Here is a 15,894-nt window from a genome sequence, read left to right on the forward strand (position 1 = left end):
ATTAGGAAGACCTTCCTGATGGTAAGAGCTTGTCAACAGTGGAATATGCTTCCTTGGAGAGACTGGATGTGTTCTGCATGGCACGAGGTTGGACTGGATGGCCCTTGTGATTTCTTGCTGTTCTATGGTTCTGTTCTTTGGTGGTGGGCCTTAGAGTCACTACAAAAAACAAAAGCACACTACAATCTCTAGTGGTTCAGATTCGGAGCCCTGTCTTCACCATGCATTACTGTTGTTTGCTCTGCTGCATCTGGACAGAAAAGCTGAGTACAAAGACAGTATGTTCACACAGCACACAGAAATGGTACAGCATATGGCCTACTGTAATTAATTAATCAATATCTTTTTCTACTAACAAAATGTCAACATCTTACAAGAAAGGTAACGCAAGAAAGTGCTGGAAATCCAGTGATTAAAAAAACTTAGAACTTAAGCTGTCATATTAAAACACCTTTAAGTTAAATATTACAATTCATTTGAAAATATTGCAATAAAGATAGAAATACACCTTACCATTAGGAGCCCCTGTGGCAAAGTGTGTTAAAGCACTGAGCTGCTGAACTTACAGACTGAAAGGTCCCAGGTTCATATCCCAGGAGCGGAATGAGCGCCCGCTGTTAACTCCAGCTTCTGCCAACCTAGCAGTTCGAAAACATGCAAATGTGAGTAGATCAATAGGTGGGAAGGTAACAGCGCTCCATGCAGTCATGCCAGCCACATGACCTTGGAGGTGTCTATGGACAACGCCAGCTCTTCGGCTTAGAAATGGAGATGAGCACCAACCCCCAGAGCCAGACATGACTGGAAATGTCAGGAGAAACCTTTACCTTTACCTACACCTTACCATACATAAAGGAGATGATGTGATAGGTTTCTTTGATCATGTATATATTCCAGAAGTTGGGCAGTGTATAAATTCAATCAAACAGATGGTAATACTATTATACAAATTATATTAACTAATAGTATTCTTGTGAGCCAGCATGGCATAGTAGTTTTAGTGCTGAACTACGGGTTTGGAGATCAGAGTTTGTTTGGGTGCTGACTTGGTCATGAAAACCTAAGACCCTTCCAGACAGGCCCTATATCCCAGGTTTTCTGTTTATCCCAGATTATCTGGCAGTGCTGACTCATATAATCCAGATTACAGCAGAAAACCTGGGATCAGATCCTGTGATATAGTGCCTGTCGGGAAGGGCCCTTAGTGGGTGCCCAGAATGTCCTGTGATAAGGTCCCCTCAGAGTTGCCATAAATCGACATGACACGAAGGCACACCAACAACAACAACAACAACAACAACAGAAATCCTGACATACTTTGAAAGAATGATAACATCTCCAAAATGGGAATATGCATATACAGTACACATTTTCTATTACCTTTATGATTATAACCTTTCCTCTTCAACTAAAACTTCCGCACTTTGAATTCTGGTGTGGATTTTTTGCTCCCTCACTTACAGAATTTCCTCTACACATACATCTGTGTTGCCCAGTCTGTCCTTGTTTAGCTGTGAAACAGATGGCTGGTGCCTGCCTGCAGGCCTCTTGAAGAGGATTGTGAGTTCAAATCACTTGAGACACTCTGAAAGAGAAGAAAAATGTGGCAAGCTAGTTAAACCCTCAATGATCCTTTTCTATTTTAAGTACAACTTGAATAATTTACTCTCTTTTTTTGGATGACAGTTCTCAAAATTGCCCAGGGGTGCTGTTGGCTGGGTTGCCGTCCCAAATAATACCTTTTGCAAGCTTTGATTTTAAGTAGCTGCTTCCATCTCATGCTCTGCCATTTATTCTTGCAGCTTTCAGCGTGGGCTTAGACTGTGATAAATTTGAAGCAGCAACAATTTTTGAAATGGAATTATATCACTTTTTTCCCAAATGAGATATTGTGAGAAACTCTGTTAAATAGGAAAATAATGTTCTTGAGCTAGGGAAAAAATACCACTGTTGCACAAACATCCAAGGTTTCTTTCCAGAGATCAGATGCCTATATTTAACACAGTAGATACCCAAAAGCAAGGGATAAAATATCACTCAGCCTCTTTGTCAAGCCTCTCTATAGTAAATGGGAAATAATAAGGTACTGAATGTAAGTTTACTAGTAAACACACACACACACACACACACACACACACACATATAAGGGGGCTGCGGTGGCACAGCAGTTGAACCACTAAGCTATAGAACTTGCTGACCAGAAGTTTGGGGGTTCAAATCTGTGGGACAGAGTGAGCTCCTGTTATTAGCCCCAGTTTCTGCCAACCTAGCAATTCAAAAACATGCAATTATGAGTAGATCAATAGGTACCCCTTTGGCAGGAAGGTAATAGCACTCCATGCAGTTATGCTACCACATGACCTTGGAGGTGTCTACGGACAACACTGGCTCTTTAGCTCAGAAATGGAGATGAGCACCAACCCCCCAGAGTCGGACACAATTAGACTTAAAGTCAGGGGAAACTTTTACCTTCATATATATACCTTTATATATATATATAACACACACACACACACACACACACACACACACATATACACATATATCTTGCAGGGGGGGGGTACATAACATGGACATCCAAATACTAGCATATTATAAGAATTCGAAGACAAGAGATGAGAACTGACAGAACCCAAATCTGACATGGTCAAGAATGAATTGGCAGAGGGGTTTTTGAAAAAAGTAACCATTAAAATCAGGGAATTTTCATGCTAAAGAAAAAAGTTGATATATTGTGTTTCTATTCTGTGGTGAAAAACTTGTTATAAGTTTACCTTAAGTCCAGCTTAAGTCAGAAATGACTTGAAGGCACACAGCAACAACAAAATCCTGAAACTTGGACAGCTCCTTAAATGTTGAAGCTGAAACCCAGAATGGGTTCACTGCACACTGACATCAGAGCCCCCAGCTGCCATTATGACCGATAGATATAACACCAGAAATAGCCAATATACTTATGTAAGTGCCTGTTTTGTAAAGTTATGCTCTTAGTCTAACTTACTGATTCCAAAAGAACTTATTTCCCTGGATGTTTCCATTTGAGATCTTTATTGGACAACTGCTCTGCTGAATTTCCATAATTTTATCAAGGGTTCAGATAACCTTATCTTCATTCTGTAAGATTCCTTTGTTTTTCCACTGCTCCCTCTAGAAAAATCTGCTTAAAAAAGGATATAATAGCTATGAGTGCATGCTAAGAGCTCTCTGTCTGGCAGGACCCCAAGTTAGCATGTCTGAAATGCAGGCTTATTGTACATGCTGACATCTATTGGAACCAAAAGGAACTGCAGTTAATTAAAATGCATTGGAAATTGCGTACTTCCATATCTTTAAGGCATGCAATACTGCTTGCTTTTGGCTGATGAGATAGTCAAGTTAATTAGGATTGTTGTTGTATGCCTTCAAGTAATTTCAAACTTAGGGCGGCCCTGAGTCTAAAGTTTATGGTGGAGGCTGGATGAATAGCCTTGGAGGGCTGCATCTGGCCTGCGGGCCGAGTTTTGGGACCCTTGCTCTATCAGTGGTTCCCAAACTATGGTCTGTGGAGCACATCAGCTCTAGATTATTAAATATGGTTTTCTGTGGGCAAGCAGATGGCAACTACTGGGTGGCATATGTTCTATATCAAAAACTAGGGCTGATGTGGTCTATCCAAAGCAGTTTTTTGAATCAGCACCCCAAATAACCAAACCGAATCTAAAGTTGACCAAAAAGTGATCCATAATCCTTTTGGTATTAATGTTGGAGAGTGGTCCCTGGCCAAGTGGTCCACTGCTCTAACTGAAAGATTCAATTCTGCAAACAGCAGAAGATACTGCAAAATTTCAAAATTTATTATATTATCAGATTTTGCACAAGAAAGGAACTTTAGTGGAGAAATAGATGTTGAAGACTGCAGAAAATTCATGCATCTAGTCCTCATTTATTTATTTATTTATTTTACTTTTATTCCACCTTTCTTCCGATATAGGGATTCCGCTTGAGGAACTCAGAAAAGTTAGTAACAAATGCCAGAATCCCTGAGCCAGGATGGTCAATGACAATGCGAGTTGGGATGTTCTGGAAGCTATAGTTTAAAAAACATCCTTTTCCAAATTCTGATACCAATTCCCACTTTACCCATGTGTATGGCATGGGAATTCTTCTCTCTCTTTAATCATGTGCATTGGAGTGAAAACAACAGGAGAACTGGAATGTAGGAGTTGGTAGTTGATATACACTTTAAAAGGTGAGTAAATATTCAAAGCACTTTGATTGTTATCTGCCTTTGCAACATTTGGGTCATTTGAACAATTGAATGAATAGGACACATTTGTTCTGTTTTTTACTTCTGGGTTCAGGTTTCAGGGAAAGTTTCTCCATTCTGGAAGCTGTCACAGAAAAGTCTCTGCTGATCTGCCACTAGTTGACTCTGAAGACCAGAGTTTGATCAGCCATGGAAACCCACGCTCTGAACTTGGGCAAATCACATTCCTTCAGACTCGGAGGAAGGCAAAGGCAACCACCATCTGAATATATCTTGCCAAGAATTCCTTAGGGCAGGCATGAGCAAATTCCAGGTGTGATGGACTTCAACTTCCATAATTGTGGGGCTTGAAGTCCAAAACACCTGGATGGCCCAAGTTTGCCCACGCCTGCCTTAGGGTCACCATAAGTCGGAAATGGCTTGAACACACATAACAACAGTCATAATCTTGCCTTCTTTGCCTCTTCTTTTACATTAAACAACCCACACATTTGTAATCTTTTTTTTAAATAAGAGATTTGCTCCAATCCCTATATTCAGTTTTTATTGCCCTAAATAATTTAGTGCCATCTGCTTCTTGACTACCTCACTATTCACTCCTCACTCCAAATTGCTTATGAACAAGTTAAAAAGCTCTGGCCCAAATACAAACCCCAGAGGAACCCTGTTACTCACATCACTTCACTGTAAGAATGAACTACTATCTGTTTCCTCTAACCAGATTTTGATTCATTATAGGGCTTTATAAAGTCTCTTGAAAAAAGAATTTCAGTATTTAAATAAAAAAAATATTTAAACTAGGAATCTGCAAAAGTTGGTGGGGTCATGTGTTGTCTATCTCAGAATGGTCCATGGGGCAATAGATACTGGAAAGTGGCAGCAAGGTGTTTGAAGAGACAACTTTGTGCACATAGTTTAGTGCTGCATAATCTCAGGGTATCTCTAGTTTATCTCCAGGTGAGAGACAAGCATTCAACTTCTCCAGTTTTTGTGGGAAAGAAGAAGTTGCTCTGCGCAAATCTCAGGTTCAGCTAGTTCAGCAGCTTGCTTTAATTTGCAAGGCTTCATTGATTTGTTGCACTCATATGCAAAGACTCTCCAGCAAGTCTAGTTAGTTAACTTTCCTCTTCCACATCTTTGTGGCATGAGGGTTCACCCTTCACTCTGCTTTATGTCCCCGTTCTGGCTAGAAGCAAGTAGGCTTAAATAGATGTTCCTTATACCATTGTTCCAAATGTGAATAAATTATATATTCATTCATTTTGCTTTGGTTTGGGAATAGCTTCTTTACTTAAAATTTTTATGTTAATAATCTGCTAATGGCTCCCTTTTCTTTCCACAAATATGTAACAATTTTGCATGCATTTTTCTCATCACACTTTATTCTGTCAACAATTCATTAGAGGACATAGCATCGGTGTAGTCAGGTTAATCCCTCCATCAAGGATTCCCAAGGAAATCTCTGGCAGAGAAGCCTCAGAGCACTTCTGTGCTCACACAGGGAAGATGTTTAACCCCATCTTAACCCCGTCTTCTCATTTATACAGAAATATAATTTGATACATTTACTAAAGGGATTAATTTTAATATAGATTGAGGTACTGTTGCTGCTGGGTCCTCCCAGAGCCTCCAGCTGCTTCAATATTGAAGAACTTTGTAAGATAAAAAAGGTTTAAAAAATAAAGGAGAAATCACATACCTTGCTTGAAGTCGCATTGATGTATATAAATAATTAGGGAGGGGGATGCCATGGCTCGACAACATCATCATCATCATCATCATCATCATCATCATCATTATTATTATTATTATTATTATTATTATTATTATTATTTTAGAGGTGTGGTGTGATAAGGCCCTCAATCTCAGATTTTGGTCCAGAAACTTCAGGGCCAGGAATGATTCCAAACTGGCCATCCTAGCATAGCTCGCTTTATGTCCTGAAGCTGTTCTCTTGATGTGCTAGCTCATCATCATCAGTGAAAAAAGAGTAGACTGCTTAGTCTGTGAAAAGGGAGCGGGTGCATAATTTTATTCTTTGCCTCAGGCTGCAAAATCTCCTGGCTCAACACTGCTGTCAGCTTTGCTCCTTTTGTCTTGCCAACGAATATTGTATTTGAGGAAATGCTTGGATAGATAGAGCCCTTAGGGGTTACTGACCGAGAGAGTTGTTCAGAGTCCATAACTGGAAGCAGCCTTGTGTACTCGGGCGCACACAGATCTCTGGAAGGAAGATTTGAAGAGAAGATAAAGACTCACACAGACCCATATACACTTCCTCTTACTCCAAACTTTATCACACAATTGTGCTAATGAAGAGGTGTGATAACAAGGGTGCTCAACATGGTGTGCATCCACTATAAAGAATAACACAACTATAGTAGAATAGTGAGTTTGTGCAATAAAGTCTTCAGTCTCCAGTATGTTGTTGAAGGCTTTCATGGCCTATAAAATCAGGACTGTAAATAAAGAACAACACTAAAAAAATAAAACCAGGGGAATTCCAGATGGGAAACCATCAGGGCCAGCTAACACCTCCCAAGAAAGAATTCCCCCAGGTAGTAAGCAGACAGACCTTGAAGCTGAAAGGCTATTCAGTGCTAATAGGTGGCCAATTGCAACATTCACATCTGTCTCAAATAGATAAGAGTTATTTCTCCCACCCTGAACATTCCACATATATATAAGCCTCAATTGCCTAGTTTCCAACAGACCTCACAACCTCTGAGGATGCCTGCCATAGAAGCAGGCGAAACGTCAGGAAAGAATGCTTCTGGAACATGACCATGCAGCCTGGAAAACTCACAGCAACCCATTTTCAGTCTCCTTTTATTTTCCCCCCCTCCTGGTTCCATTCCAGAGGTGAGGATGCCTTTCAGTCTCCAAACAACAGTCTTATCTCTTTATGCTGAGTAACAAGAATTGTGTGTGACTTGGCTTCTGTCTCTTTTGACTGAAAACAAAACACAGTGGCCTTGCTGTGTCAATGTGTCATGGAAACAGAAAGTAAATATGGCCCATTGGCCCATCATGGTCTCTACAAAGGCTAATTTTTATTTGTATGAAGATTTATATTCTGTATCACACTTTAATTGGCATTGATGTGGTGTGAATGAGTACTTCTGGGGTATCTGCTTAAGAAGGCCAGTATAGAAATGTTCTTTATTATTAGAAATGGATTTGTAAGAATATTTGAAGATAAAGTTCTGAAACAGAAAAGCAGAGTTTGAGAAAGTTACTTTTGGACTATAAACCCAGGCAGCATGGGACCTTTAGTCCAATAAATATTTTTTCTGGGCTCTGTAGAGAAGAGCAGTCATAATACACATACATACGGTAGAAAGGCAATAAATCAAGATATGTGTTTGTTTGATTGTTTTTTTTAAGTGAGAGTTACATTGTGAGTCTTTTATAGCATTTATTTTCCATGATTGCACTTCCTTGACCTCCTCAGCTGCAAAGAATTCGTGCCTATACAAAACATTGCACGTTCAAGTTTTAACTCTCAAATGTGCTGTCTTCTGGCCTCTCCATGCTTGCCTCTTCTCCTATTCAGTTCCTTTGCCACCACTAGGCATTTAAGCAAATAGGATGTATTATATGCTCAGCTTTTGTTTGTTATAGAACTAGAATCATCCCTTTATTCTCAGTTTCACATCACTGTCTCCGAATGTTTTTAGACTCCAAAAGCACTCTACAATTTAAAGTCTTCATTTAATTCTGTCCAGTAGAGAAAACTGGCGCATTTCCTTGGCTAAGTACCTAAACTTTAAATAGGAGTCTGTGGCTTTCTGTTAATGTGTCTTCAAGCATGCCAGGCAGAGGTATAGCCTTTGAATTTCATTCTGTCACATCAGTTATGGCAGCCAGGAAAACTGGTCAAATCCATTTGAAATTCCAGGTTGTATTGAGGGTGTGTGTGGGCAAAATGAGGAAATGCTCCTTCAAACCAAAATTTAAAATTTTAGTTGGATATTTAGAAATAATGTTCAGGCTTACAAAAATGGGGGACAAAGTTGCCAAAGGAATGTGAACGCAGCAAATGCAACATTTCTATATGTGAATGATTTTAAATGTCATTCTCTATAATGCTTGAAAATTGAGGACCAAAGGAATTTTAATGGAGGGGGCAAAATTCTTAATGGGGAGTAATGTCCCCATTCCCCTGCTTTAGCTGCACCAGCATGGACTGCCTCAGTAAAAATGGATTCAAAGGAACAATGAGGAGAATGCACAATGCTCTGTTCAATAACATCTGTCTGTCTGCTTCCTAAGATCAGGTGATAAATAGTTCAGTTGTCGCAATTTATTTATTTATTATTTACTTACTTTATTTCTACCCGGCTCTTCTCACCCGGCAGGGGACTCAGAGCAAAAATTCAAGCAATAACACGTAGCAATAATGCACCAGGAGAGCAGGGAGGGGGGGGGAAAGGAGGAAAATCACTTCTGTCCCCACCCCCACTCTCCAGTCAGACCACTCTAATGGAGGCCCAGTAAGTGAATTAATTTTTCAAAGTGGTTTGGGGGCTTTTGGGGAGGGGGTAGGTTTCCTCGCAGTTTTCCAGGCTAATTTAGTCCGGAAAACCGTGGGACTGCTGTCTGGAGTGCTGTCCAGACAGCAGAAGAAGTGGGTTTATCCCGCGCCTTCCAGGAATAAACCCACTATAAATTAATTCAACACAAACCAAGGTTTTCTTGGTTTGTGGAGAATTAATTCATGGTGTCCAGGAACATCGTCCAGACAGCCCCCTTTTTGTATCTGGAAGCCCTGCATTAAAGGGGCTGTCTGGATGAGCTCTGAGCCAGAAGGCCAAGATATTTTGCTTCCTGAGGAAAGATCAGAAGCAAACCTGATCTCACTGCTGATCAAGACTCACATAATGAAGGGCAACCTATTTTGAGCCACAAAACCTAGAAAGTCCCTTTCCATCTCCCTGGCATGAAAAAATAATCAATCCAATCACATCCAGCTGTCTGGCTATTGGCAATATCACGAATCAGCTGCCCGCTGGTGATATCCTAAGCTCAGAAAAGGGGTTTTTTTTGGGACTAGAACTAGAATCTCCTAGTCAACATACTGGCTGAGAGATTCTGAGAACTGTAGTCCTTATGGCAGTTTCAATACCAAACCTTTTCCAAGTTCTGCTTTGAGGCAGATGCTTCCTGAGTTTTCCTAAAGTGTCTTTTGGGAGACAGAATTCTAAAGCAGATGGACCTTGATCTGATCCAACAAGGCAATGTTTATGCTCTTATCAGTGAATATGCACTCGTAATTACTGTGCAGATGTTTCAGAGCCAGTAATAGACTGACCAGTTTGTGACTGTTTCACAACCTTTACCCTTGCTCTGTCATATGCCTCCACATGGCTTGGAGTTTGTAAGTCTTACGTATGAGCCTGTGCTTCCAAACAAACCCTTTTACAAGAACAGTTGGTTGAGAAGATAGAATCATCCTGGTATAAGGCTTGTGGATTTTTACATTTGATTCAATGTGTCTGATTGGTGGCATAAAGTCTGACTGATATTCTCTAATGTAAAAATTTGAATTGGCACATGAGAGATGCTGGCTGCATCATTGATTGCTAATATTACAAGTTGTCCCAATATATCGAGTGTTTTTTTCCAGGCAAAACTCAGTGCTCTGTGGTTTGTATCATCACCATTCAGGCCTCACACTGGATCCAGGATTTCCGGTATAATCATCTGCACAGCAAAAAGTCTTTCTTCAATACTGGTTTGAAACTGCATTAAATTGTCAGTGTATTTGGGACCTATGTAGTTTTGCTGACACCAATTTGCAGCTGCAAAAAGGGCCTATTGATCTATGACAATATTTTGTTAAGCCCACCCATCATTTCATATTTGTCTAGATGCAGGGTGTCCTGGACTCTGGGGACAGAAAATACTGGGTACGTGACAGTATATTCTGGATGTACTCAAGTTAGAAGCCTTAGGGCAAGAACCTTTCCTGTGTTCAGTGCACAGAGAAAATAGGGCATGAAAATAGTAACAAATGCCTTTCTCCTCTGGCTGAAAACATCAATGGCAGCATGAGTGACAGGAGATCAGCTGTGAAGGGCTCATCTGGTTTAGCGGCAGGTCAAGAGTGAGGAACATTGGCACCGTGAGGGCTAATACTTTGTTTACTTGGTTCTTGACAGTGTTGTTTGTTCTTAACTTCATAAGAAGTGAACTTAAGTCCAAAGATCTGAAGTGAAAACTAAATAGTAACTGGTGTAAAACAAAGATTACACGAAATGACATTTGTAGCCAGGTTGAATTATTACATTCTCATAACTGGAGGTCATAATCTTTGATGGGCATTTGTCTTCCATACATTTTGGTAAATCATGGAAAATCCTCTTTCAGATAGTTGATATTGGCCAGGAAACAAGAATACAAAATCTACCTTTATTTATTACTTGTTGCGTTGGAAAAATTAGTCAGTAGTACAAAACTCTTTATTTGCTTCTCTTTACTTGATTACATTGATTATTTTTACAACTATTTTGAATTGTTTTCCTATTCCCCAAGGCGCCTAAAACATCCTTTTAAAAAAGGTTGAAAACAATTAAAAAACATGTTATTGAAGACTTTCATGGCCAGAATCACAGGGTTGCTGTGAGTTTTCTGGACTGTATGGCCATATTCCAGAAGCATTCTCTCCTGACATTTCACCCACATCTATGGCAGGCATCCTCAGAGGTTATGAGGTAAAAAATAAATAAATGCCAGAGATACATATGGAATAACATTATTTTTGATTTTGAAAACTCAGCAAGCACAGAGTCGATCTCATTTCCCTTGAAAGGGAGTTTTACAGCTGAAGAGCTGCTGCTGAGAAAATCTTTTGTTTTCCTTTTTTTCCTGTTCTGTTCTGTTCTTTCTTGTATTGATCCTCCACCTTTCTCCCAGACTGGGCTTCAAGATATATTACAATAATTTTAAAAGGTACCATTAAAACAATACATTTTACAAAAGCCCTTTCACACTTAAGACCTCATCACATGAGGTACTTTTCAGCAGCATATTCACCAGTTTGTCAATACTTTTGCGACTGAGCCCGTCAGCTCCCATCCCATGATGTAGAGAAACTTCCAGCAGAGAAGTGGATGACACTCCCTCCCATAAGATAGGGTGACGGGTGAGTCGAGTGATGTGGGGCGTGGGCGACAGGTTCCCCACAACCTCCCCCCCCACACACACACACACAGGCACTTCCAGATTCCGGTGGCAGGTCTGATGAGGTCGTCCGACAGTTAGCATTCTATGATTCCACTGTAATTGTCTGGATGACATCCTATGATATTCTGCGATTTGTAGTTTACCCAGTTTGCCTCTCCAATCTAGAAATCATGAGATTTCCTGGATGCTATTGTAGTAATTGAAGGCTAATCATAGTACTGTAATTATGGGTTGTGAAAAGGCCCCTAGCCTTTCAGGGCTGAAGGAATCAATGGGAGATACAAGGTTCCATGGAACAAGAATAAATAATTATACCAAGCCTTGCAGACAGGAAACTACAGTAGAGTCCCACTTATACAACACTCGCGTATCCAATGTTCTGGATTATCCAACGCATTTTTGTAGTCAATGTTTTCAATATATCATGATATTTTGGTGCTAAATTTGTAAATACAGTAATTACTACATAGCATTACTGTGTATTGAACTACTTTTTCTGTCAAATTTTTTGTATAACATGATGTTTTGGTGCTTAATTTGTAAAATCATAACCTAATTTGATGTTTAATAGGCTTTTCCTTAATCTCTCCTTATTATCCAACATATTCGCTTATCCAACGTTCTGCCGGCCCGTTTATGTTGGATAAGCGAGACTCTACTGTATAGTCAAAAACAAAAGTAGGTATTGATTATTTTCACCTGAATATTTGAAAGAAAGAAACAGGCCAGGGCTGGATTATGCTTTTGAAAAAGGCAGTGGTTGGCTTCAGTTCTAGGATGACACTTCACATCTTAGAATCTAAACAAACAGCTCACATAGAAATTATCATAAAACACTTTACATTTGCTTACAATGTAAATGTGTTACATTTTATTACTTCTAAGTGTACATGCCAGCTGAAGTTTGAACTGCTTGTTTCATCCCATCAAGATTATTGACCTTGCTTATCAGTTATTCTGCCTCATTTTTCTACAATATACCTAGTAAAACATTTTTTTAATTACCTGTAGTCTATAAATGGACTATAAATCGAGAATACATAAAAAGTAATGCCAATGACCCCTCATATAGAGCCATCGAGGTCTATGATTAACATGGCAGCTTTGAATAACTGCCACCAGGCCACAAAAGTCTCAACACTTTGCAGGTTTGGTTGCCTACAAATCAGAAATGCTTCCCTAGTTTTCTTTTCTTTTCTTTTCTTCATGGTGCTAAATCTTCACTAGTTCATTCATTCTTGTGTCAAGGATTAGAAGAGCCAGCATTAAAAGCTTGCACTACATGAGGTCTCTAAATACTTAAGCATGGGCAATAATCGCAGAAAGAATGTCAAAAGCATCTGTTGCTCCTACTTTACTGAGACTGCCGCCCTATCCATAGCTTACTCGGAAGTATGCTTCCTTGCACAAAGTGGTATTTCTGATTAAGATGCTTAAATCAGACAATAGTTCACTATCGAATACAATGAAGAGTAGCATTTCTATGGTTCTCCAAAAGGGTAAATTGATACACAGAAGTATATAAGCTTTGAGTAGTGATAAGGGGAAGAATGATAGTGGTAATGATACATACATAGCAAATGTTTGTCCGTATACTGTGATATTAAGTTACTAATCTGTTAAAAGATTAAATTAAATGTTTAGATTTCTTGAGTAATAATTAAAATTAGATAAAAACTTAAAGGAAATAATCTGACAAGAATAATTGAAGAAATTACAGTGATGAAGAGCCGGAAAAGAAGAAATAGGAGATAATATAAGAAGATAAAGAAAGCATGATTACTAGGTTAAAAATTAGTGGACAATAACATTTCTCTCTTTGTTATAGAGGATATGTGGTACTCTATCTGCTGTCTGTCCTGTCACTGTTATAATCAGCATTGAATGTTTGCTGTATATGTGTTCTGTGATCCGCACTGAGTCCCTTTCGGGGTGAGAAGGGTGGAATATACATGCTGTAAATAAATACAATAAATACTTTAAATACTTTAAGTCATGTCTGTAATTTAAATCTTTATAGAAATCTAATATATCATACAGGAGGAGGGAGGAGTTGAGGAAAATAGGCATTGTACAGAGATGAAAAATGGATGTAATAATTATATCTCTGTACAATGCCTATTTTCCTCAATTCCTTCCTCCTCCTCTACGATATATTAGATATTGATAAAGATTTAAATTACTAACACTAACTCCATTATTCCCACCTCCATATATATATACACACACATACACCTTTTCTTTTACAGCCGACATTTCCATTTTCCTTGTGTGTGTGTGTGTGTGTGTGTGTGTGAAAGAAATTGCAAATGTTTAACAAAACAATAAATTGATTCAACTAGAAGTCTCCAGAAATGGAAATCTGAGCTGACAGATGGGAGCTCACCCTGCTCCCTGGATTCGAACCATCGACTTTTCAGTCAGCGATCCTGCTGGCACAAAGGTTTAACCCATTGCACCACCAGAGGCTCCTGTCTCAAGAATTAATGTTATCTAATACCTCAGGCATAAAGTTGAAATCTAATTTGAAAAAGCAAGTAGTAGAACACAAGCCTGTCTGAAACAGACCTTGACACAGAGGCCTGACATACAGAACAGGCTCTAGTTCTTCTTACCAAAAGAAAGCCCCTCTTTCTGGACACTCCAAACTTGCCTATGCCGGTTTATATAGCAGTCAGTCCTATTGTTTTCAAGTAATTTTTCTCCCTAATAAGTTGTAGCCCATAAACTGAGTAGCCTTGGAAGAAAACTAAGCCATGAATAATTGGAATTCTTCCTCTACCATTATTTATTTGAGCTGGTAGGTTTTTATAATTCACACTAATTAGCAGGAGCAATTGCAAACTTTTTTCTATATCCAAAGCTATAAGAAAAAGAGCTGCTCTTAGAATTGATCCTCCTGTCACTGACTTAATAGATCGTAAAGCGGATTAACAGAAAAGGGGGTTTATGGATGCCTACATAATCACTCTTTAGTTCTTTAAGTACTTGACTTATTTAAGGCATGACTTTGTTTTATGGAGACCTCATGAATTAAAGACCTCCAAGACATCCTATTCATCCATATTCCTGTTTAGGATTTGGAGGCCAAGGGTGCATCTAGAATGAATACAGACTGAGAACACTTTACTGCCATGACTCAATGCTATGGAATCACAGGAGCTGTAGTTTTACAAGCTCGTTACCAAATATCTTTACTTCTCTACCAAAGAGTGTTGGTGTCTCACCAAACCATGACTCTCACGATTTCATAGCTTTAAATCATGAAAATGAATGGTGTCATACTGAAATTGAGCAATTTAGAGAAATTCATGGATAGTGAGATCTGGACTGAGGATAGCAAGACCCAGCACGCAGATACCGAAACCCAACAAATGGATAGTGAGATCCGGTGCTATGCTGTTGAGTCTGTGCCTGGCAAGACTTAAAGCTAAAACCCAATGATCCCCAATCAAAGAAATCTCACCAGTTGAAGCAGAAGCCACCGAGCCAGAATCAATCCAGCCAGAAGGATGCCAGCCAGTGGTACACCGATAAAAGGATCTGACATGTTTTTACAAGAATAAAACATGCATTTTAATATAGTATGGTATTTTGTTTTTCCCGCTCATGCCCAGCTGAGGCTGGCTTCACACTGATTGGAGGAGCTGGTTTCTGACATCACACCAGCTGGAAGGATTCCCTCTGCGAGGTGGGTCTTTGGCACCCACCAGCCAATCAAATTCCATTTCCTGCTTCTAATGCAGAATTCTGTTCTCCAATGGCTGACGGGGGCAAGATGACCAGCTGGACAAAAGAGTACATAGTTTCATGAATGAATCAGGATCATATTGTTTCTTTTTTGAGACAAACAAAGCAGGGCCATCAGGTCCCTGATTATTATGGGTTTGTCCTTTGTATTGTGAGTGACTCATCAGGGTGGGTCGGGCACCCACAGTGCCCATGTCCATTGTTGTCAGAGCCAGAGTATTGTCCAAAGCGATGGTGTTCAAGGAATCTATTCCTGGGAAAAGGGAAAATGGCATCTTGGATAAGTGGGGCAGAACCTTCTGGTATCAGGGAAGAGTGTCAGGTGTTTGATGTTCCTTTTGTGTCTATGTGGCTGCACAAAGAACAGGTGGCCTGGTATCAAGCCCTATGAGGAGTGTCTTAAAGAGCTGGGCATGTTTAGCCTGCAGAAGAGAAGGCTGAGAGGAGACATGATGGCTATGTATGCGAGGAGAAGTCATGGGGGGGGGAGCAAGCTTGTTTTCTGCTGCACTGGAGACTAGGACGTGGAATAACTACAGGAAAAGAGATTCCACCAGAACATTAGGAAGAACTTCCCAACTGTGAGAGCTGTTAAGCAATGGAACTCTCTGCCCCAGGGTGTGGTGAAGATTCCTTCTTTGGAGGCTTTAAGCAGAGGCTGGATGACCATCTGTTGGGGTTCTTTGAATGAGATTTTCCTGCTTCTTGGC

Source organism: Anolis carolinensis, chromosome 1, assembly GCF_035594765.1.
Source record: "Anolis carolinensis isolate JA03-04 chromosome 1, rAnoCar3.1.pri, whole genome shotgun sequence".
Classification (NCBI taxonomy): Eukaryota; Metazoa; Chordata; class Lepidosauria; order Squamata; family Dactyloidae; genus Anolis; species Anolis carolinensis.